Source organism: Aquarana catesbeiana, linkage group LG08 (genome assembly GCF_042186555.1).
Source record: "Aquarana catesbeiana isolate 2022-GZ linkage group LG08, ASM4218655v1, whole genome shotgun sequence".
NCBI classification, from domain to species: domain Eukaryota; kingdom Metazoa; phylum Chordata; class Amphibia; order Anura; family Ranidae; genus Aquarana; species Aquarana catesbeiana.
The window spans coordinates 12,077,867-12,098,925 of NC_133331.1; the positions used below are offsets into that span (position 1 = coordinate 12,077,867).

General features: G+C 43.5%; 1 protein-coding gene across 1 annotated transcript in view; it reads left to right on the forward strand.

The window, feature by feature from the left end:
• ZMAT4 (zinc finger matrin-type 4) overlaps positions 1 to 21,059 on the forward strand; it is a 675,941-nt gene that overhangs the window by 321,221 nt on the left and 333,661 nt on the right. The gene's annotated exons all lie outside the window — the stretch shown is intronic.

Consider the following 21,059-nt stretch of genomic DNA (forward strand, 5'->3'; position numbering starts at 1 on the left):
AGGCAAATTGAGAAAGCCTTCATCATCTGAGGATCAATGACCTTTTCCTTACTACCCCTATTCTGGATTGAACCATGAATAGAATTATAGTCCTACTATTTGGTAGCCCACCACGGAACACTAAATCCTTTACAGGAGTGTATTCTCAGATTTAAGATCCTTCTGTTTTCCAGGATCCCACAGTGCGGCAGAGTTATATCACTGGTGCCTAGGCAAGTCGATTATAAGCCTAGGGTGAGTATGTTTTCTTTTACAGTAGGTTAGACTTAACATGTTTACGTGTAGGAGGCAGAAGCTACTGAATAGCAGGACTGTTCATTTCTGTGGAAGTTCCGCTTGCGTTTTCCGCTCGTAAAACGCTCATCTCAAAAGTTCCAAAATGCCCAACAAGTAAAATCCCATTTATTTCAATGGCACCTGTTCACATCTGAGTGTTCTGTTGCCTGAAGCAAAATGCCTGAAGCTCATAAAGCACACGAGCTTCGGCAGATTACAGGCGTTTTTCTGTTTTTTACATTGGTGACCTTTTGACTTGTCCAAAATCGTGGCAAAATCGCAGTGAAAAACGCACGGCTTTCTGCCTGAAACGATACGCTCAGGTGTGAATGCAGCCTTAAAGTGAAATAATCATCACGTTTGAAGAGAAGCCAGAAATAAGAGAAGGACTCGCTATTTCTGACCTATTTCAAAGAAAAAAATTATAGCTTGACTCTAGCTGGCTTCCGTAAATGGCTGTGCTCTCACCTGTGTGACCAGATCTCTTCCTTATGGTTCTGATCCTGCGATCTTGTCTTGTCATATAGAGCAAAGCGGCTTAATCAGAGGAACGTTTAAGAGTAATGTTAGAAACCATTAAATTACCGAAAGAGCAATCAATGTTCGGAATTGATCTCCAGCAGAAGCAGTAAGTGAATCAACAGTAAGTGAATTTAATCATAAACCTAGGTCTATCCTAAAATGTTAAGGTAGACTCTAAGGTTTTTTTACCACCCCAGGTGCATTAGGAGTGTGGCTCTTTGCATGGCCTATACACATGGTTATCTATTTGCTGGTTTTGAAGGACATATCCCACACCCTTGCTTAAGAAGACCTTACCTGTTTTGCATATTTGGTTTGTTTGTTTCCTTTTCATGTTGAATGCAATACGCATAGTCGAAACCTGTTTCTAAACGTTTTTCTTCTTTCCCATTATTGCCACTGTGAACATTCAGCAGTTTTCTGTAAAAAAAATAAAAAAAATAAAGTCTTTATGGAAAAAATTTTAAAACAAGGTTAAAAAAAAGGAACAGACTTGATGGTTCACTTGGTCTTTTCTACCATCAGCCGTTTCTTTGTCACCATTTTTCTTCTTTTTTGTCTAGTTTTTGTTGGTCGTGCAATTATTCTCCTTTTTATGTGATCAGTCCTCGTGGTTGGGCTCTTGTCTGTGCCCATTGCAGAAATGCATCTTTGGTGAAAAAAAAGGAATTTGACGTTTACTCAACATGATGATCCCGATTAGTTTCTAGACACATTGGCACGGTCAGGCTCAGAGACCAGTAGCTATAGCAGTAGAGAGGTTCTCACTGACCAGCAGGATAAGTACAAAAGCAGCTCACCCTGGCGGATGATGCACGCTCACCTGAGGTGAGCGGGTCTAGGCACTAACTGGTGTTCACCAGAGCTCCTGATAGTGGAGATGGGTTTTGTTGGGTGTTAGTACCAGGTCGCGGTCCTCAGGATTACCTCACCAGGAGGTGAGCAAGCCGGGTTCCAGTGGTAGACATAGCAGATAGGGATCAAGCAGACGCGTAGTCAGTAAACAAGCCAAAGGTTTTCACCAGAGCTACATATGGTGGAGATGGGTTTAGCTGCGTTTTACCAAGTCGTGGTCCTCAGGATTGGCCCACCAGGAGTTGAGCAAACTGGGTGCCATTACCAGATATCACATGAAGGAATCAAGCAGAATCCTAGTCAGTAACAAGCCAAAGGTCGGTAACAAGTGATTGCAGGTTGGGATCAAGTGGAAGTTTAGTCGAGGAACAAACCAAAGGTCAGTAATGAGTGGTAGCAAAGGTAAGGACAGCAGCAGGAGTGGCAAGAGTGAGATGTTGGTTGTAGAGAGCACAATAATCTGGCAAAATTTCAAAGACGTAGCTTAAAGTGGGGTTCCACAAAAAAAACAAAAATACCTGGAAAAATTCTAAAAAAAAAAAACAAAAAAACATTTGGATATTTTTTTTTTTTCACTTACCTCTAAATGCCTGTTGCTAGGTGGTCCCTCGTAGTCTGCCTGTTCCTTTGCCTGGGCTGGTGACATCACTTCCCCCCCAGGCACAGGAAGGGCTCCGCTCTGCTCCCTCCCTCCTGTCAATCATCTGGGACCCATTGCAGGTCCCAGGTGATTGAGCGGCCAATCACGGCGCGCAGTGCCGCTCGCGCATGCGCAGTGGGTGCCAGGGTCTGAAGCCACAGCCCGGCGCCCACAGTTGAAATGCCAGTGCCGACGAGCGGAGGGGGGGGACGAGTGGGGCTTCGATCCCCCGCATCGCTGGACCCAGGGACAGGTGAGTGCCCAATTAAAAGTCAGCAGCTGCAGTATTTGTAGCTGCTGACTTTTAATTTTTTTTTTTTTTTTTGACGGCCCCCCTGGGTGGAACTCCTCTTTAAATAGGAAGTTCAAGGCAGGAGCAAAATTATCAAGGTCCATGTGAAACAAGACACAAAGCACGGTTGTCTAAGGAATTTGGCAGGGAGCTGTCCAGCATCTAAGGTGGCTCAGCAAGAAGACATACTGCCAGGCACCGCAGAGGTTGCAGGTTCAGATCCAGGTCCTGAAACACACTTCCACCAAGCATTTCTACTTGCGCCGATCTATCGACGGGTTTTTGTTCCTTCCCAAATCCCTGGCCATATTTGTCCTCCAAAGCAACCCTCCTACTGGCGAATTCACACCAATGCCAGAATGCTGCAAGACATTAGTCATCTACAACTTGGTCAACCGGAAAAAAAGGAAATAAGTCATCAAATGTATTTTCCCAAGGTTTTCAGCATCATTTAATCCATTTATATCCTATAAACAAAAATAACATTAACGTTACCTTTAAATATCGACCCACACCCCTCGCCATACATGTCACTGCCGTACTATTCTAATAAATGTATGCAAGGAAATGGTGGGGTCACTTTTACTAGAAATAGATTATGCTGATATTTTTTTTTTGCCATACGAAGTGTGCGCCATCTGTTTTGTTAAATGACTGCACCGTTCTGTAATTTACTGCAGATTTTTTACAGCTATTAACAGCTGCATTATCCTATTGTTAATGGTCCCTGTGCACACTTTGCCCCATATACAATGTGGATTAAATTGTCATTTTATTATAGGAAGGCCATTTTAATTTGTGTATTTCTGAGTGCTGATACTTTTACAATAACCTGTCATTCTGTTATCTGACAAAAGGAGAAAAGCAAAGGCCATTCATCTTACACTATATTACCAAATGTATTGAGAGTAATATTGGGTTGGCCCACCCTTTGCAGCTATAAAAGCTTCAACTCTTCTGGGAAGGCCGTCCACAAGGTTTAGGAGTGTGTCTATGGGAATGTTTGACCGTTCTTCCAGAAGCGCATTTGTGAGATCAGGCACTGATGTTGGACAAGAAGGCCTGGGTTGCAGTCTCCACTCTAATTCATCCTAAAGGTGTTCTATTGGGTTGAGGTCAGGACTCTGTGCAGGCCAGTCAGGTTCTTCCACCCCAAACTCGCTCATCTATGTCTTTATGGACCTTGCAGTGCACTCTTTTGTGCCCTCTCTCATCTATATACCATCACCTCTGTGTATATATATACCCCCCCCATCTACAGTGAGGACAGAAAGTATTTAGACCCCCTTAAATGTTTCACTCTTTGTTATATTGCAGCCATTTGCTAAAATCATTTAAGTTCATTTTTTTCCTCATTAATGTACACACAGCACCCCATATTGTACACACAGCACCCCATATTGTACACACAGCACCTCATATTGTACACACAGCACCCCATATTGACAGAAAAACACAGAATTGTTGACATTTTTGCAGATTTATTAAAAAAGAAAAACTGAAATATCACATGGTCCTAAGTATTCAGACCCTTTGCTCAGTATTTAGTAGAAGCCCCCTTTTTGATCTAATACAGCCATGAGTCTTTTTGGGAAAGACGCAACAAGTTTTTCACACCTGGATTTGGGGATCCTCTGCCATTCCTCCTTGCAGATCCTCTCCAGTTCTGTCAGGTTGGATGGTAAAGGTTGGTGGACGGCCATTTTTAGGTCTCTCCAGAGATGCTCAATTGGGTTTAAGTCCGGGCTCTTGCTGGGCCATTCAAGAACAGTCACGGAGTTGTTGTGAAGCCACTCCTTCGTTATTTTAGCTGTGTGCTTAGGGTCATTGTCTTGTTGGAAGGTAAACCTTCGGCCCAGTCTGAGGTCCTGAGCACTCTGGAGAAGGTTTTTGTCCAGGATATCCCTGTATTTGGCCGCATTCATCTTTCCCTCGATTGCAACCAGTCATCCTGTCCCTGCAGCTGAAAAACACCCCCACAGCATGATGCTGCCACCACCATGCTTCACTGTTGGGACTGTATTGGACAGGTGATGAGCCATGCCTGGTTTTCTCCACACATACCGCTTAGAATTAAGGCCAAAAAATTCTATCTTGGTCTCATCAGACCAGAGAATCTTATTTCTCACCATCTTGGAGTCCTTCAGGTGTTTTTTTTTAGCAAACTCCATGTGGGCTATCATGTGTCTTGCACTGAGGAGAGGCTTCCGTCGGGCCACTCTGCCATAAAGCCCCGACTGGTGGAGGGCTGCAGTGATGGTTGACTTTCTACAACTTTCTCCCATCTCCCGACTGCATCTCTGGAGCTCAGCCACAGTGATCTTTGGGTTCTTCTTTACCTCTCTCACCAAGGCTCTTCTCCCCCGATAGCTCAGTTTGGCCGGACGGTCAGCTCTAGGAAGGGTTCTGGTCGTCCCAAACGTCTTCCATTTAAGGATTATGGAGGCCACTGTACTCTTAGGAACCTTAAGTGCAGCAGAATTTTTTTGTAACCTTGGCCAGATCTGTGCCTTGCCACAATTCTGTCTCTGAGCTCTTCAGGCAGTTCCTTTGACCTCATGATTCTCATTTGCTCTGACATGCACTGTGAGCTGTAAGGTCTTATATAGACAGGTGTGTGGCTTTCCTAATCAAGTCCAATCAGTATAATCAAACACAGCTGGACTCAAATGAAGGCGTAGAACCATCTCAAGGATGACCAGAAGAAATGAACAGCACCTGAGTTATATATATGAGTGTCACAGCAAAGGGTCTGAATACTTAGGACCATGTGATATTTCAGTTTTTCTTTTTTAATAAATCTGCAAAAATGTCAACAATTCTGTGTTTTTCTGTCAATATGGGGTGCTGTGTGTACATTAATGAGGAAAAAAATGAACTTAAATGATTTAAGCAAATGGCTGAAATATAACAAAGAGTGAAAAATGTAAGGGGGTCTGAATACTTTCCGTCCCCACTGTATGTACCATCACCTCTGTATATATACCTACCCATCTATATACCATCACCTCTGTATATAGTGGCTAATGAAGCAACCCATCAGACCGATCTGCGTGTGATCGGCTGCATTGGAGGCCAGAGGAGAGATTAGGGGTCTAATAGACCCCAGATTTTTTCATAAAGAGGACCTGTCACTGCCCATGCTATTACAAGGGATGTTGTTCATCCCTTGTAATGGCAATAACATTGATCAAAAAAATAGTTAAAGGTACAGTGTTAACCATTTAAGGACCGGAAGTATTTACCCCCTTAATGACCAGGCAATTTTTTGCGATACGGCACTGCGTCTGACAATTGCATAGTCGTGCAACATCGTACCCAAATAAAATTAATGTCCATTTTTTACCATAAACAGAGCTTTCTTTTGGTGGTATTGGATCACCTCTGCGGTTTTTATTTTTTGCGCTATAAACAAAAAAAGACCGACAATTTAGAAAAAACAATATTTAAAATTTTTTGCTTTAATAAATATCCCAAAAAAAAAAAATCTTCATCGGTTTAGGCCAATATGTATTCTTCTACATATTTTTGGTAAAAAAAATTGCAATAAGCGTACATTGATTGCTTTGCGCAAAAGTTATAGTGTCTACAAAATAGGGGATAGATTATGGCATTTTTTATTTTTTTATTTTTTTACTAGTAATGACGGTGATCAAAGATTTTTAGCGGGACTGCGACATTTTGGCGGACAGATCGGACACTTTTGACACTTTTTTGGGACCATTGTCATTATTACAGTGATAAGAGCTAAAAATAGCCACCGATCGCTGTATAAATGACACTGGCAGGGAAGGGGTTGACACTAGGGGGCGATCAAGGGGTTAAGTGTGTCCCTAGGAGGTGTTTCTAACTGTGGGGGGGGACTGATTTTGAGTACAAAGAGATCGCTGTTCCAAATCACTAGGAACAAAGATCACTGTGAACTCCCCTGACAGAACGGGGATCTGCTTTGTTTACACTGGCAGATTCCCATTCTGCCTCTCTGAGGAAAGCGATCGCGGGTGGCCGGCGGACATCGAGGCTGCCGGACCCGCGCATCGGCTCCCCCGCTGTGTGCGCCCCACAGTGACTCATATACGAAGCGACGAACGGGTACGTTGTTTTGCATAATAGGACCGCCCTGCCGCAGTATATATGCGGTGGGTAGTCCTTAAGTGGTTACAAAAAAATTGTAAATTAATTATTTATTTATTTAAATAACAAAAAACATTTAAAAATAGGTATCGGTAATCGGTATGGGCGAGTACTTGAGGAAAAGTATCGGTACACGGTCTTAAAAAACTGGTATCGGTGCAACTCTAAAAATACTGTAAGTGTATCAAAGCCAAAGGTTTGATATACTTGCTGTTATTTTCAATAAATGCCTTCAAACTCACCTTCCAACTTGCATTTACTGTATATCAGGTGCTCCTTTCTACCTATCTCTCCAAGTTCTCAGAGGGGAAGATGGGAGAAACGTGCATTGTGAGCCGGCGCATAAGAGTGCATGGGCTGAGCTGTGGACCTATAAGGAACTCTGCTGCAGGTGACCGCATTCAAGTGAGACCGGAGTCCCGCTGCTGGTGACTGCTACCAAGTGAGCCTTGAACCTTGCTGCTGGAGACCACAACCGAGTGAGACCAGTGCCCCGTTGCTGGTCACTGCTGCTGAGCGTTACTTCCAAGAATCCCAGAGGCAGACTGTCACTCAGAATCTTGATCTGGCGATTGAGAATCTACTCGCTGGGAGGTTGAGGTATGCATTGAAGACCCTTTGAGTCTGAACTGACTTATATATTTGGGAGAGAGAACGTCTGCTTTAGCCGGGGTCCGTCAGCGCTCCACGTTGACGTCACCGCAACCAAGAAAGTGGAAGTCTGGGACTGGAGATGGATGCCATTCAAACCAACGTGGAACGCAAATAGTCTGTTGCCTCCTTTTCTAAAGACTACATATCCCAAAGTACCTTGCTGCCTGCAAGCTGTGATGCCTGTACTGAGGTCAGGCTTTGAGAACGAGAAAGAAAGAGAAAGAGGGCGCACCAGCCATGTGCATTATCTTTTGTAGAAGTATTTATTAAAGTGATAAAAAGAAATTTCTCACAAGCAGTAGTAGAGTAGGGCGCAATGTAAAAAATGCACCAACTAGCAGCATACGGTTCTATGATGAGCGAAACCTTCCAAGGGTCATGGAGGAACACACAAGCATCACTATCAGCTGACGCGTTTCGAAGGGAGCATCCCTTCTTCATCAGAGCTCAACAGTCAGGCTTGGAGACCGGTAGCTATAGCATATAGAGAGGCTCCCATCGACCAACAGGTTAAGTACACCGATAAGTCACCCTGGCAGAAGAAGCCGGCTCACCCAAGGTGCGGGGGTCTTAGCACTAACCGGTTTTCACCAGAGCTACTTATGATGGAGATGGGTTTAGCTGCGTTTTACCAAGTCCTGGTCCTCAAGATTGGCCCACCAGGAGTTGAGCAAATTGGGTCCCATTACCAGATATCACATGAAGGAATCAAGCAGAATCCTAGTCAGTAACAAGCCAAAGGTCGGTAACAAGTGATTGGGATCAAGTGGAAGTTTAGTCGAGGAACAAACCAAAGGTCAGTAATCAAGCAGACGCGTAGTCAGTAAACAAGCCAAAGGTTTTCACCAGAGCTACATATGGTGGAGATGGGTTTAGCTGCGTTTTACCAAGTCGTGGTCCTCAGGATTGGCCCACCAGGAGTTGAGCAAACTGGGTGCCATTACCAGATATCACATGAAGGAATCGAGCAGAATCCTAGTCAGTAACAAGCCAAAGGTCGGTAACAAGTGGTTGCAGGTTGGGATCATGGAGAAGCTTAGTTGAGGAACAAGCCAAGGTCAGTAACAAGTGGTAGTGAAGATACAGTCAGCAGCAGGAGCAAAAGGAGCAAGATATTGGTTGGAGAAGAGCACAAAAATTTGGAAAACAAGAAGTGCAAAAGGCACGGCTTAAATGGGAAGTCCATGGGAGAAGCAAAGAGTTCAAGGTTCAGCAGAAACAAGATAGAAAGTACGTTTGTCAAAGGCATCAGGCAAGGAGTTTTCTTACATCTCAGGTGGATCAGTACGATGATCTGCTGCCAGACACAGCAGAGGCTGTGAGTTCATTTCCCGATCTTCACAGAGTGTCATCTCCAGGTATACAGAGACGTTCTATCCAGCGGCTGCTTCAGTGGTAGCGCTACACTGGGAATCCAGGAGGTTGTGGAAAGGGACGGCCAGCAGACAGTCAGTACTCAAAACATGAAAGGAGCTTTTTCAAGTAATCTTCTATTGTATTGTTAAAAAAAAAAAAAAAATTGCCTTTAGTTATACTTTAGGATTGGTCTGTATTGTAACTATGTTGAGTAGAGGCTTCACAATAGCAAGGTTAAAGTGATACTAAACACACACTGTTTAATTTTCATTCTCCCTTCTATTTCTGTATGTGGATGACGACACTGTAATTATTTTAATAAATAAAACCCCATCTAAGTACCTTTTTTTCCTAATCGAAATACAGCCGTCACATGACCTGGCTCTCTCCCAGCCTGTCTGCAGGGAAACATAAACAGGGGGAGCTTCTATTCTAGTACTCTGCTACTGGTCACATGTTCAAAAAAAAAAAAAAAAACAGCCTTTGAAATACAGAGTAAAAATAAATAAATAATACAGATAAACTATTTTACATTAGCATACAATTATATATTTGAAATTAAATCTTTATTAATTTTGGCAAAAACATGGTGTGGGTGGATTTCTGCCAGTCACAGGCTGTGTCATTCCCTCCAGCCCTGTGTCTTAGAATAACGGGGAGGTGAAGCCTCCATCAATCTACACATAATATCCCACCCCCATTGTGTTTAGGTGGGAGTGGGGTGTCATTTACCACTGTGTATACACCCACATGTGTGACTCTATAGTCACATGGGCTGCTCAGATGTGATAAGGAGGAAATGCTCAGCATAGAAACTCACTGCAAACTGAGCATGTGCAGAGCTGCCACCGCAGCTGCAAAATCCCTAGCTGAATTGAGAATATGGACAGAAGGGGGAGATAGAGAGCAGCAGGATCACCCATTTTTTTTTTTTGCAGAGTACAGAAAACATATCTCATAGTGACTTAGTGAGTATAAACACCATTTATTGATAGTTTTTTATGATGTGGGTTTAGCGACACTTTAAAGATACGCAGGAAAGTTTCCTGAAAGTGTGATAGATTATAAATATTCAGGTTATCAGCCTTGGAGGGGGGGTTTGTATAAAAAAAAAAAAAATGTGATGCATCAAGAGGGCAACTTGAAGCTTTTAGAAGGAATGTCATATTTATAAGTACTTCAGGTTCAATAGCTGAAAAGCAGACATTTTACTTTTCACAATGCAGTCTGAAAAGTGAGTAATCAGTCAATAAGAAATACTCATTGTCTCTTCTATTGTCTCTTATGGCAATAAATTTGTCAGTGAAGAACACTGCGAGCTGTAAGAAAATCCCAATGCAAAGGATTAATCGTTCTTTTGCAAGAGAACAAGAGGATTTTATATTGTTACAAATTGTTTTAAATTGTTATTCTTGAACAAGCTTGAGAAATAAGAAGCTCACCATTGTCCTTTGTTTCTGGTTTACCCTTAAAATAAAGGCAAGAGTGGTGTTGTGTATGGGCTGCCCACTATCTTGCAGGAGGAATGGTGAACACTAAAGTCCATCAGATATAGTGATGATACTACATCCCATATGCTGTACTCTTCGAAACAGGCAAACTTCAAGTGGTTAATGGATGAAAGTTAAAGTCACAAAGGAGAAATATAGCCATAGAGTATTTCATGATGAAACGTCATGCAAAGCAACCTTTTCGAACCAGGGTTCCTCTAGAGGTTGTTAGAGGTCCTTGAGCATTGAGCAATTTATGACTCTCAGGATAAGTTACTGCTGACATCAGTTATCTTTCAGCTATCTTTAAGGAACATTCTTCCCACTGACCACCAATGTAAGGGACATTCTTCAAACTAATTACCAATGTAAGGGACATTTTTCCTACTGACCACCAATGTAAGGAACATTCTTCCCACTGACCACCAATGTAAGAAACATTCTTCCCACTGACCACCAATGTAAGGAACATTCTTCCCACTGACCACCAATGTAAGGAGCATTTGTCCCACTGACCACCAATGTAAGAAGCATTCTTTTCACTGGCCACCAATGTAAGGGGCATTCTTCCCACTGACCTCCAATGTAAGGAGCATTTGTCCCACTGACCACCAATGTAAGAAGCTATCTTTTCACTGGCCACCAATGTAAGGAACATTCTTCTCACTGATCACCAATGTAAGGGACATTCTTCCCACTGACCACCAATGTAAGGAACATTCTTCCCACTGACCACCAATGTAAGGAGCATTTGTCCCACTGACCACCAATGTAAGAAGCATTCTTTTCACTGGCCACCAATGTAAGGAGCATTCTTCTCACTGATCACCAATGTAAGGGACATTCTTCCCACTGACCACCAATGTAAGGAACATTCTTCCCACTGACCACCAATGTAAGGAGCATTTGTCCCACTGACCACCAATGTAAGAAGCATTCTTTTCACTGACCTCCAATGTAAGGGGCATGCTTTCCACTGGCCACCAATGTAAGGAACATTCTTCTCACTGATCACCAATGTAAGGAACATTCTTCTCACTGATCACCAATGTAAGGAACATTCTTCTCACTGATCACCAATGTAAGGGGCATTCTTCCCACTGACCTCCAATGTAAGAAGTATTCTTCCCACTGATCACCAATGTAAGGAACATTCTTCCCACTGACCTCCAATGTAAGGGGCATTCTTCCCACTGACCTCCAGTGTAAGAAGTATTCTACCCAATGACCACTAATGTAGGTCACTTTCTTCCTACTGACTACAAAGGGAGTCCTTCCCCATCTTACCATCAATCAAGGGGATCTTTCTTCATTGACCACGACGTAACGGAAAGGCCATTTGCGACTAATGAACTTAGGTTCTTACCAAATCCAGTTTGACCTTAAACTGGTCAGTTTAGCCCAAACACATGATATAAGGCCACTGGCCCAATGAGTATCAAAGAGTAAGGGATGCTGTTGACATCATTGACCTAATATATCCGCATGGCCAAAAGCATTGTCTAAAAATGGCCAGGTGGACATGTTAGGTCAACAATGTCGCAGACTCTTTGTTAAGTGCAGCTGCATTAGGGGGTAATGTGACAGTTCAGCCTGAACTTTAGCTTTTTCCATACTCGCCATAAACATAATTAGGCACTTCACTAAACACCAGTGTAAGGGGGCTGTCAGGGATCTGCCGCAGAGATGACCAGATCTGTGTGGCTACACTTAGAAACTGAGCCCAAACCATATGTAGTAAGGTAAATGTATTAAAAGAGAAGTTCGGGAATTAAAAAAAAAAAAAAAGTCGTACTCACCTTTAGACCAGTGGTCTCCAAACTGCAGCCCTTTGCTTGCTTTTATCTGGCCCTTGAGGCATTTTTCCTACTACAGACACCAACAATAGGGGAAAATGCCTGCCACTGACACCAATAGGACACTATTCCTCCTACTGACACCAACAATTAGACATATTTCCTTCCACTGACACCAACAATGTGACGTATTTCCTTCCATTGACACCAAAAATCGGTCACAATTCCTTCTACTGACACTAAAGCCCCCTTCCTGACTAGAGCACTTTATACAATTTGGCACTGTGTCTCCTTTATTGACAATTGCACAATCATGTAATGCTGTACCCAAAATAAATTTGCGTCCTTTTTTTCCCACAAATAGAGCTTTCTTTTAGTGGTATTTGATCACCTCTGCGGTTTTTATTTTTTGTGCTATAAACAAAAAAAGAGCGACAGTTTTAAAAAAAAAAAAACAATATTTTTGTACTTTTTGCTATAATAAATATCCCAAAAAATGTTTTTAAAAAACAAATCTCTTCATCAGTTTAGGCCAATATATATTCTTCTACATATTTTTGGTAAAAAAAAACAAAAATCGCAATAAGCGTATATTGATTGGTTTGCGCAAAAGTTATAGCGTCTACAAACTATGGGAAAGATTTATGGCATTTTTTGGCATCTTTGCTATTATTATTTTTTTTTACTAGTAATGGCGGTGATCTGCGATTTTTTTAGCGGTGCTGTGACATTGCGGCGGACAGATCGGACACTTTTGACACATTTTTGGGACCATTGACATTTATACAGCGATCAGTGTTATAAAAATGCACTGATTGCTGTGTAAATGTCACTGGCAGGGAAGGGGTTAAAACTAGGGGGGCGATTAAGGGGTTAACTGTGTTAACTAGTTAGTGTTTCTAACTGTGTGGGGAGGTGACTGACTGGGGAAGGAGACGTATCGTTGTTCCTACTTAGTAGGAACAAATAATATGTCTCCTCTCCCCTGAGGGTCGGTTCACACTAGGACGACTTAGCCGCCTGACAAGTAGCGTCCCGTTCTGTACAATGGAACCGTTCTAATCGGAGCGACGCAAGTCGCTCCGACTTAGAAAAAGGTTTCCTGTGCTACTTTGGGGGCGACTTGAGGCGACTTGCATAGACTTCTATATAGCAGTCGTTTTGCAAGTCGCCGCCCCTGTCGTGTCCAGGCCGCCTCAGGCAGTCGTGCTGCAAGTCGCGCTGCCTCAGTGTGAACCGGGGCTGACAGAACAGGGGTTTGTGTGTTTGCACACACAAATCCCTGTGCTGGCGCTTATGCGGGTAGCCGCGAGCGATCGCGCCCACTGGCCACGCGCATCAGGTACCCCGCTGTGCAGCGCCCCCCCTCCCTGCCGGCTCTTAAACTTAAACGTACCCAGGGTTTCGCCCAGCAGAGCCATTCTGCCGACGTATATCGGCGTGATCCGGACGGCAAATGATTAATGTGGGACATTGTGGTTAATGATTCTTACTCTGAATGGTCCAAGCTTACTAGTGGTGTACCCCAAGGTTCTGTGTTGGGTCCTTTTACTTTTACTTTTTAATATATTTATAAATGATATCGGGTCTGGAATTAAAGGTACCATTTCAGTCTTTGCAGATGAAACCAAGCGATGCAGTTGAATAACGTCCTTACAGGATGTCTCAAACTAACAGGGTGACCTCAATGCATTGTTTAATTGGGCAACACTGTGGCAAATGAGGTTTAGGGAGGGGATCATGCTCTGCTTCAGTATGTCACAGTACATGTTGGCATTCATGGTTCCCTCAATGAACTGTAGCTCCCCAGTGCCGGCAGCACTCATACAGCCCCAGACCATGACACTCCCACCACCATGCTTGATTGTAGACAAGACACACTTGTCTTTGTCCTCCTCACCTGGTTGCCCCCACACACAGGTAATGGAACAAGCAGGCACAATGAGGCCCTTAATGCCGAGAGTGTGGAACACGCAGCGTCCAGCTTTATGATTGGTCCCCTGTTTCTGTTCTGATGTTCTTTATCTAAATCTTGTTCTGATAATTTTTTTTTTTTTTTGCCAGAACTATGAGCAAAGCTTACATAGCGAGCTCCGCACATCCAGAAATAAGAGATGAAGGTACCCCCCCCCCCCCGCGGTATTGGGGGGAATTTCTTCATCTGCCGTCAGTCTGCCTGTGTCCTGGAGGGATATTTGTGGCGGTAGCGCTCAGTGTTTTTTTTTTTTTTTTTTTTACATTCTGTGACTCGGCATCAAATCATAAATAATCAAGGCGATCCTCCGAGAGGCGGATGAAGGAGATTTACGTAATGGAAATCTCTGAATTGGAGATGAGAGGTTTTCTAAGACTTCCAGGCCCTGGTGCATTAATAACACATTTATCTAGGAATTTTTCTGAAGACGCGGCCTTTAGTGTCTCAGGAAGATAAATGGCAGCGAGTCGGAGATTCATTTATCGGGGGGGGGGGGGGGGGGGACTTTCTGTACGCCGACCAAACGGACCGTTCACCGTTTCGTATTGATAGGGGTTCATCGGTGGACTCTTCTCCTCCACTCCCGGTACATGTAGCCGTAGATCACGTTGATTGGCTGTCAGGGGGGCAAGTGTGGAATTTTCCTGGTAAAAATTCAAATTTTGTTACGCATTCATAAATGCGATATCACTGTGTAATAAATATTTCTCATCTGCGATGAGTTAAAGATGGGGTCTCTGAACCTTTCAGGTCAAAATGCCACGTTGTATATTTTACAGATATTTGCGGGAAAAAAATCCCCATCAGAGTGCCCCTAACATCAGAGTCCCCCTTTACATCAGACCCCCCCCCCCTTACATCAGGGGCCCCATCAGAGCCCTGCTTTATATCTGGGTCCAAATCAGAGCCCCCATTTTACATCAGGGTCCCAATCAGGGCCCCCTTGTATATCAGGGTCCCCATCAGAGTACTCTTTGCATCAGGATCCCTGTCAGAGCCCCCTTTACATTAGGGTCCCCATCATATTACCCCCCTTACATAAAGGTCCCCATCGGAGTCGCCTCTTACATCAGGATCCCTATCAGAGCCCCCTTTACATCGAGGTCCTCATCAGAGTCCTCCATAAATCAGAGCCCCCTTTACATCAGGGTCCTCATCTGAGTCCTTACATCATGGTCCCTATCAGATTACCCCCTTACATCAAGGTTTCCATCAAAGACCTCTTATATCAGAACGCCTCCTTACATCAGGGTCCCCATTAGAGTCCCCCCTTACATAGGGATGCCTATCAGAGCCCCCTTTACATCAGGGTCCCCATCCGATCTTCCCCTTTGCATCAGGGTCCCCATCGGAGTCTTCCCTTAAATCAGGGTCCTCTTCACAGTGCCCTTTACATCAGAGTCCACATCAGAGTGCTCCTTGTATAGGATCCCCTGCTTACATCAGGGGTTCCCATCAGAGGCCTCCATACATCTGAGCCCCCTTTACATCAGGGTCCCCATCAGAGTCCTTACATCAGGATCCTTCTCACAGTCCTCTTTACATCATGGTCCCTATCAGATTATCCCCCTACTTCAAGGTTTCCATCAAAGACCTCTTATATCAGAACGCCTTCTTACATCAGGATCCCCATCAGAGTCCCCCCCTTACATTAGGATCCCTATCAGAGCCCCCTTTACATCAGGGTCCCCTTCAAAGCCCCTCCTTACATCAGGATCCCTATCAAATCCCTCTTTACATTAGGGTCCCCATCAGATTGTCCCCTTACATAAAGGTCCCCAGCAGATTACCCCCTTACTTAACGGTCTCCATCAGCGCCCCCCCCCCCCTTATATCAGAACCTCTTTCTACATTAGGGTCCCCTTTAGAGTCCCCCCTTACATCACTGCCCTTATCAGAGTCCCCCTTTACATCAGGGTCCCCATCAGATTCCCTTTACATCATAGCCCCCCCCCCTCTTACATCAGTGTCCTCATCAGATTTCCCCCTTGTATTAGGGTCCTCATCAGAGTCCATTTTTAGATCTGAGCTCCCCCTTAAATCAGGGTTCAATCAGAGCCTCCCCTTACATCAACATCACCATCAGAGTCCCCCTTACATCCGGGGCCCCATCAGAGTCCCCCCTCAGCTCAGAGACCATAGGCCGCCTCTGCTGACCTGAACCCTCAATCTGTGTGCTCTGAGGATATACCACTGACTCTAGCTGGATAAAATAAAATCTTGTAGTGGACCGAATGTGGCCCACGGGAGACCCCTGAGTTAGAGAATAAGCCAATAGGGAAGCAGCGGGCTTGTACCACTCATAGGGTATAATACAAACCTCCTTAATGTACCGTTCTTAGATGCAATGGCCTCAATTGTTTTGATTTTTTGAGCTTTCTTCCCTTTTCTTTTCTTTTTCCTTTTCTTCCCTTTGTTTTTATCTGGTGATCCGCCCAGGGGCGGACTGACAACTCATGGGGCCCCCGGGCAATAGGAGATTATGGGGCCCCCCGGGCAATAGAAGATTATGGGGCCCCCGGGCAATAGGAGATTATAGGGGCCCCCAGGCAATAGGAGATTATGGGGCCCCCAGGCAATAGGAGATTATGGGGCCCCCAGGCAATAGATTATGGGGCCACACAGTATACACACACACAGTATACACACACACACAGTATACACACACAGACACACAATATACACACACAGAATACACATACACACACTGAAAAGGTACTGGAGAGGCGGGGCAGCTATAATCTTGGGATTTTTTAGAAAACACAGATTTTTACATACTGTCCCTGGTTTTATTGAGGCTGGCAACCCTGATGGGGCCCCTTAGTGGCATGGGGCCCTCGGGCAGTGCCCAAGTGCCTGAATGGTCAGTCCGCCCCTGGATCTGCCTAATACTTTTGTTGACAGGGGTGCATACAATGATACTCCTTCGTCCAGAGTAAGGGCACTCTAATAAGAGAGGGGGGGGGGATTACTGGCCAGATATCAGATAAAAAACAGGAAATAAAAAGACTATAGAAAAAAAATAATAATAATGCGGCCACCACATCCAATGATTGATAAGCTGCAATATATTATATGGCGTTTTGGGTTTTAATACCACTTTAATATCTTTAAAGCAGGTTATACATGACTTTACCTAGTCCAAAAAAAAAACTTTTTGTTTAACCACTTCAGCGCTGCAAGGTTTTACCCCCCTTTATGATCAGGCCATTTTTTGCTATTCAGCACTGCGCTACTTTAACCACTTAAAGCGGAGTTCCACCTGAAAATGGAACTTCCGCTTTAAGTACTCCTCACCCCCTGACATGCCACAATTGGCATGTCATTTTTTGGGGGAGGGCTGGGTACCTGGTTTGGAGTGGGACTTCCTGTCCCACTTCCTCATTCCGGGCTTCTAACCACCTAGGTGATTCCTAGGCGGCCCCTCATTCCCGGCAATGTTCTGGGACGCGTGACAGGTCCCAGAACATTGCCTGGCTATTGACAGAGCGCGGCTCGCGCATGCGCAGTGGGCAGCTCGCGCATGCGCAATGCGCGCCCGGCTGTGAAGCCGCAAACTGTCACAGCTGGGTTCCCACACTCACAATGTCAGTGCCGGCGGAGAGATCGGGGGCTTCGGGGGGCCGCATCGCTGGACCGTGGGACAGGTTAGTGTCTGTTTATTAAAAGTCAGCAGCTATACTTTTTGTAGCTGCTGACTTTTAATAAAGTAAAAAAAAACAGTGGAACTCCGCTTTAAGGACAGAGCCTCGTTTTGAGATTTGGTGTTTACAAGTTAAAATAATTTTTTTTTTTTTTTGCTAGAAAATAACTTAGACACTAGAGAAAATAATGGCGGTCGTTGCAGTAGTTTTATGTCACACCGTATTTGCGCGGCGGTCTCACGAGCACAATTTTTTGGGAAAAAATACACTTTTTTGAATTAAAAAATAAGACAACAGTAAAGTTAGCCCAATTATTTTTTTTATATTGTGAAAGATAATGTTACGCCGAGTAAATTGATACCCAACATGTCACGCTTCAAAATTGCGCCCGCTCGTGGAATGGCGACAAATTTTTACCCTTAAAAATCTCCATAGGTGACGTTTAAAAATTTCTACAGGTTACCAGTTTTGAGTTACAAAGGAGGTCTAGTGCTAAAATTATTGCTCTCAATGTAAATGCATACATGAGAAAGTCATATCAAATATTCTCTAGAATAAAGGCTCCAACTAACTTTTTTTTTTTTTATTTATTTATTTATTTATTTATTTATTTATTTATTTGACTTTTTTTTTTACACTGTCTTTTTAAAATTAAATTAAAATTTGGGTCACTTTTTATTCCTATTACGGGGAATGTAAACATCCCTTGTAATAGGAAAAAGCATGACAGGACCTCTTAAATGTGAGATCTGGAGTAAAAAAGACCTCACATCTCATATTTACACTAAAATGCAATAAAAAAAAAAAAAAAATAAATTCAATGTTATTTTTTTTGTTTTTTTTTACAAAGTTCCCCTTTAAGACCATTGGGCGGAAGTGACGTTTAACGTCGCTTCCGCTCTCCATTGTTATGGAGCCAAGTGGGGACCATCATTCCCTCACTTGGCTCCAGGCTGTTGAGGGGGAAGGACCCGATCGTATCCACCGCTACCGTCGGCTCCGGTAAGCGGCGGAGATGACCGGAGTGCGGCAGGAGAGGGGCCCTCGATAAAAGTGATCTTGCAGCGAATCCGCCGCTGAGACCACTTTTAGCTGAAAGCCGACCGCCAGCTGAAGTATAAGTGAAAGTATAAAGTATGAGTATTAAGTATAAGTGAAAGTATAAGTGAAAGTATAAAGTATGAGTATAAAGTATAAGTATAAGTGAAAATATAAGTGAAAGTATAAAGTATGAGTATTAAGTATAAGTGAAAGTATAAAGCATGAGTATAAGTGAAAGTATGAGTATAAAGTATAAGTATAAGTGAAAGTATAAGTGAAAGTATAAAGTATGAGTATAAAGTATAAGTATAAGTGAAAGTATAAAGTATGAGTATAAGTATAAGTGAAAGTATAAAGTATAAGTGAAAGTATAAAGTATAAGTATAAGTGAAAGTATAAGGCCCCTTTCACACTGGGGCGGTGGGGGCGTCGGCGGTACAACAGCGCTATTTTTAGCGCTGCTGTACCGTCGTTCTTGCTGTGGTATTCGGCCGCTAGCGGTGCGGTTTTAACCCCCGCTGGTGGCCGAAAAAGAGTTAAAATCCCTCGTACAGCGCGGCTATAGCCGCGGTATTGCCGCGGTATAGCCGTGCTGTCCCATTAATTTCAATGGGCAGGAGCGGTGAAGGAGCGGTGAATACACCGCTCCTTCCCCGCTCCAAAAAAGCGGTTTGCAGGACTTTTTTCACCGCCCTGCCTGCGCACCGCTTCAGTGTGAAAGCCCTCGGGCTTTCACACTGAACAAACAGCGGAGGCTGTTTAGGGGCGGTTTTCAGGCGGTATTTTTAGCGCAATACCGCCTGAAAACCGCTCCAGTGTGAAAGGGGCCTAAGTGAAAGTATAAAGTATAAGTATAAGTGAAAGTATAAAGTATGAGTATAAGTATAAGTGAAAGTATAAAGTATAAGTATAAGTGAAAGTATAAAGTATGAGTATAAGTATAAGTGAAAGTATAAAGTATAAGTATAAGTGAAAGTATGAGTATAAAGTATAAGTGAAAGTATGAGTATAAAGTGTGAGTATAAAGTAAAAGTATAAGTGAAAGTATAAAGTATAAGTGAAAGTATAAAGTATAAGTATAAGTGAAAGTATAAAGTATGAGTATAAGTATAAGTGAAAGTATAAAGTATGAGTATAAGTGAAAGTATGAGTATAAAGTATTAGTATAAGTGAAAGTATAAAGTATAAGTATAAGTATAAGTATAAGTGAAAGTATGAGTATAAGTGAAAGTATGAGTATTAGGCCCCTTTCACATGAGGCGGACTCCGTTTCTACGGAGCCCGCCTCGGTCCGCCGGCTCAGCGGGAGATCTGTCCGCTGATCTCCGCTGAGCCGGCGGATGACAGGTCCCTCTCTGCTCACTGAGCGGGGAGGGACTTGTCAGGTGCCGCTGCCGCCTATGGAGGGATCGGACGAAAACGGACAGCGTGTCCGTTTTCGTCAGATCTCCCCCGATCCGATCCGCCAGCGACGGACCTGGACGTAGGGCCATCTGTCTGCTCTTCAGCGGATCGGACGGGGTCGGATGTCAGCGGACATGTCTTCGCTGACATCCGACGCTCCATAGACTAACATGGAGCGCCCGTTCAGGTCCGCCGTCAAAACTGACAGGCGGACCTGAACGGTCTGATCGTGTGAAAGGGGCCTAAAGTATAAGTATAAGTGAAAGTATAAAGTATGAGTATAAGTATAAGTGAAAATATAAGTGAAAGTATAAAGTATGAGTATAAAGTATAAGTATAAGTGAAAGTATAAAGTATAAGTATAAGTGAAAGTATAAAGTATGAGTAGAAAGTATAAGTATAAGTGAAAGTATAAAGTATGAGTAGAAAGTATAAGTGTAAGTATAAGTGAAAGTATAAAGTATAACTATAAAGTATAAGATAAAGTATGAGTATAAAGTATAAGTGAAGGATACCGGGGGTTATGGCAGCTATCTTCAAACAACCGCCGGATATGACGGCGGGTGGTCGTCAAGTGGTTAACTGGCAATTACTCAGTCATGCAACGCTGTACCCAAATGACATTTATATCATTTTTTTTTCTCACACAATTGACTTCTTTATTCCAAGAATGACAGGTAAAACAGCACAGGAATCAAGGGATGTTGACGCGTTTCACACAACGTAGTGCTAATAGCGATATAGTTCGTGTTGATTATGCATTCTATTATGTGAAACGCGTTAACTTCCTGTGCTGTTTAGCCATTTTCGGAATAAAAAAGCAATACACAGTATCCCGTTGCAGTGTGCGGCCATCTCTTCTTATTCTCTGGTCTGTTACAATAGCGGGCCGGGCTTGCACCCGCTGGAAGTGGAGCATTACCCTCCGTCGTCCTTTTTTATTTCTCTTTTTTTTTGTTTCTATTTTGTCCTGTAGAGAA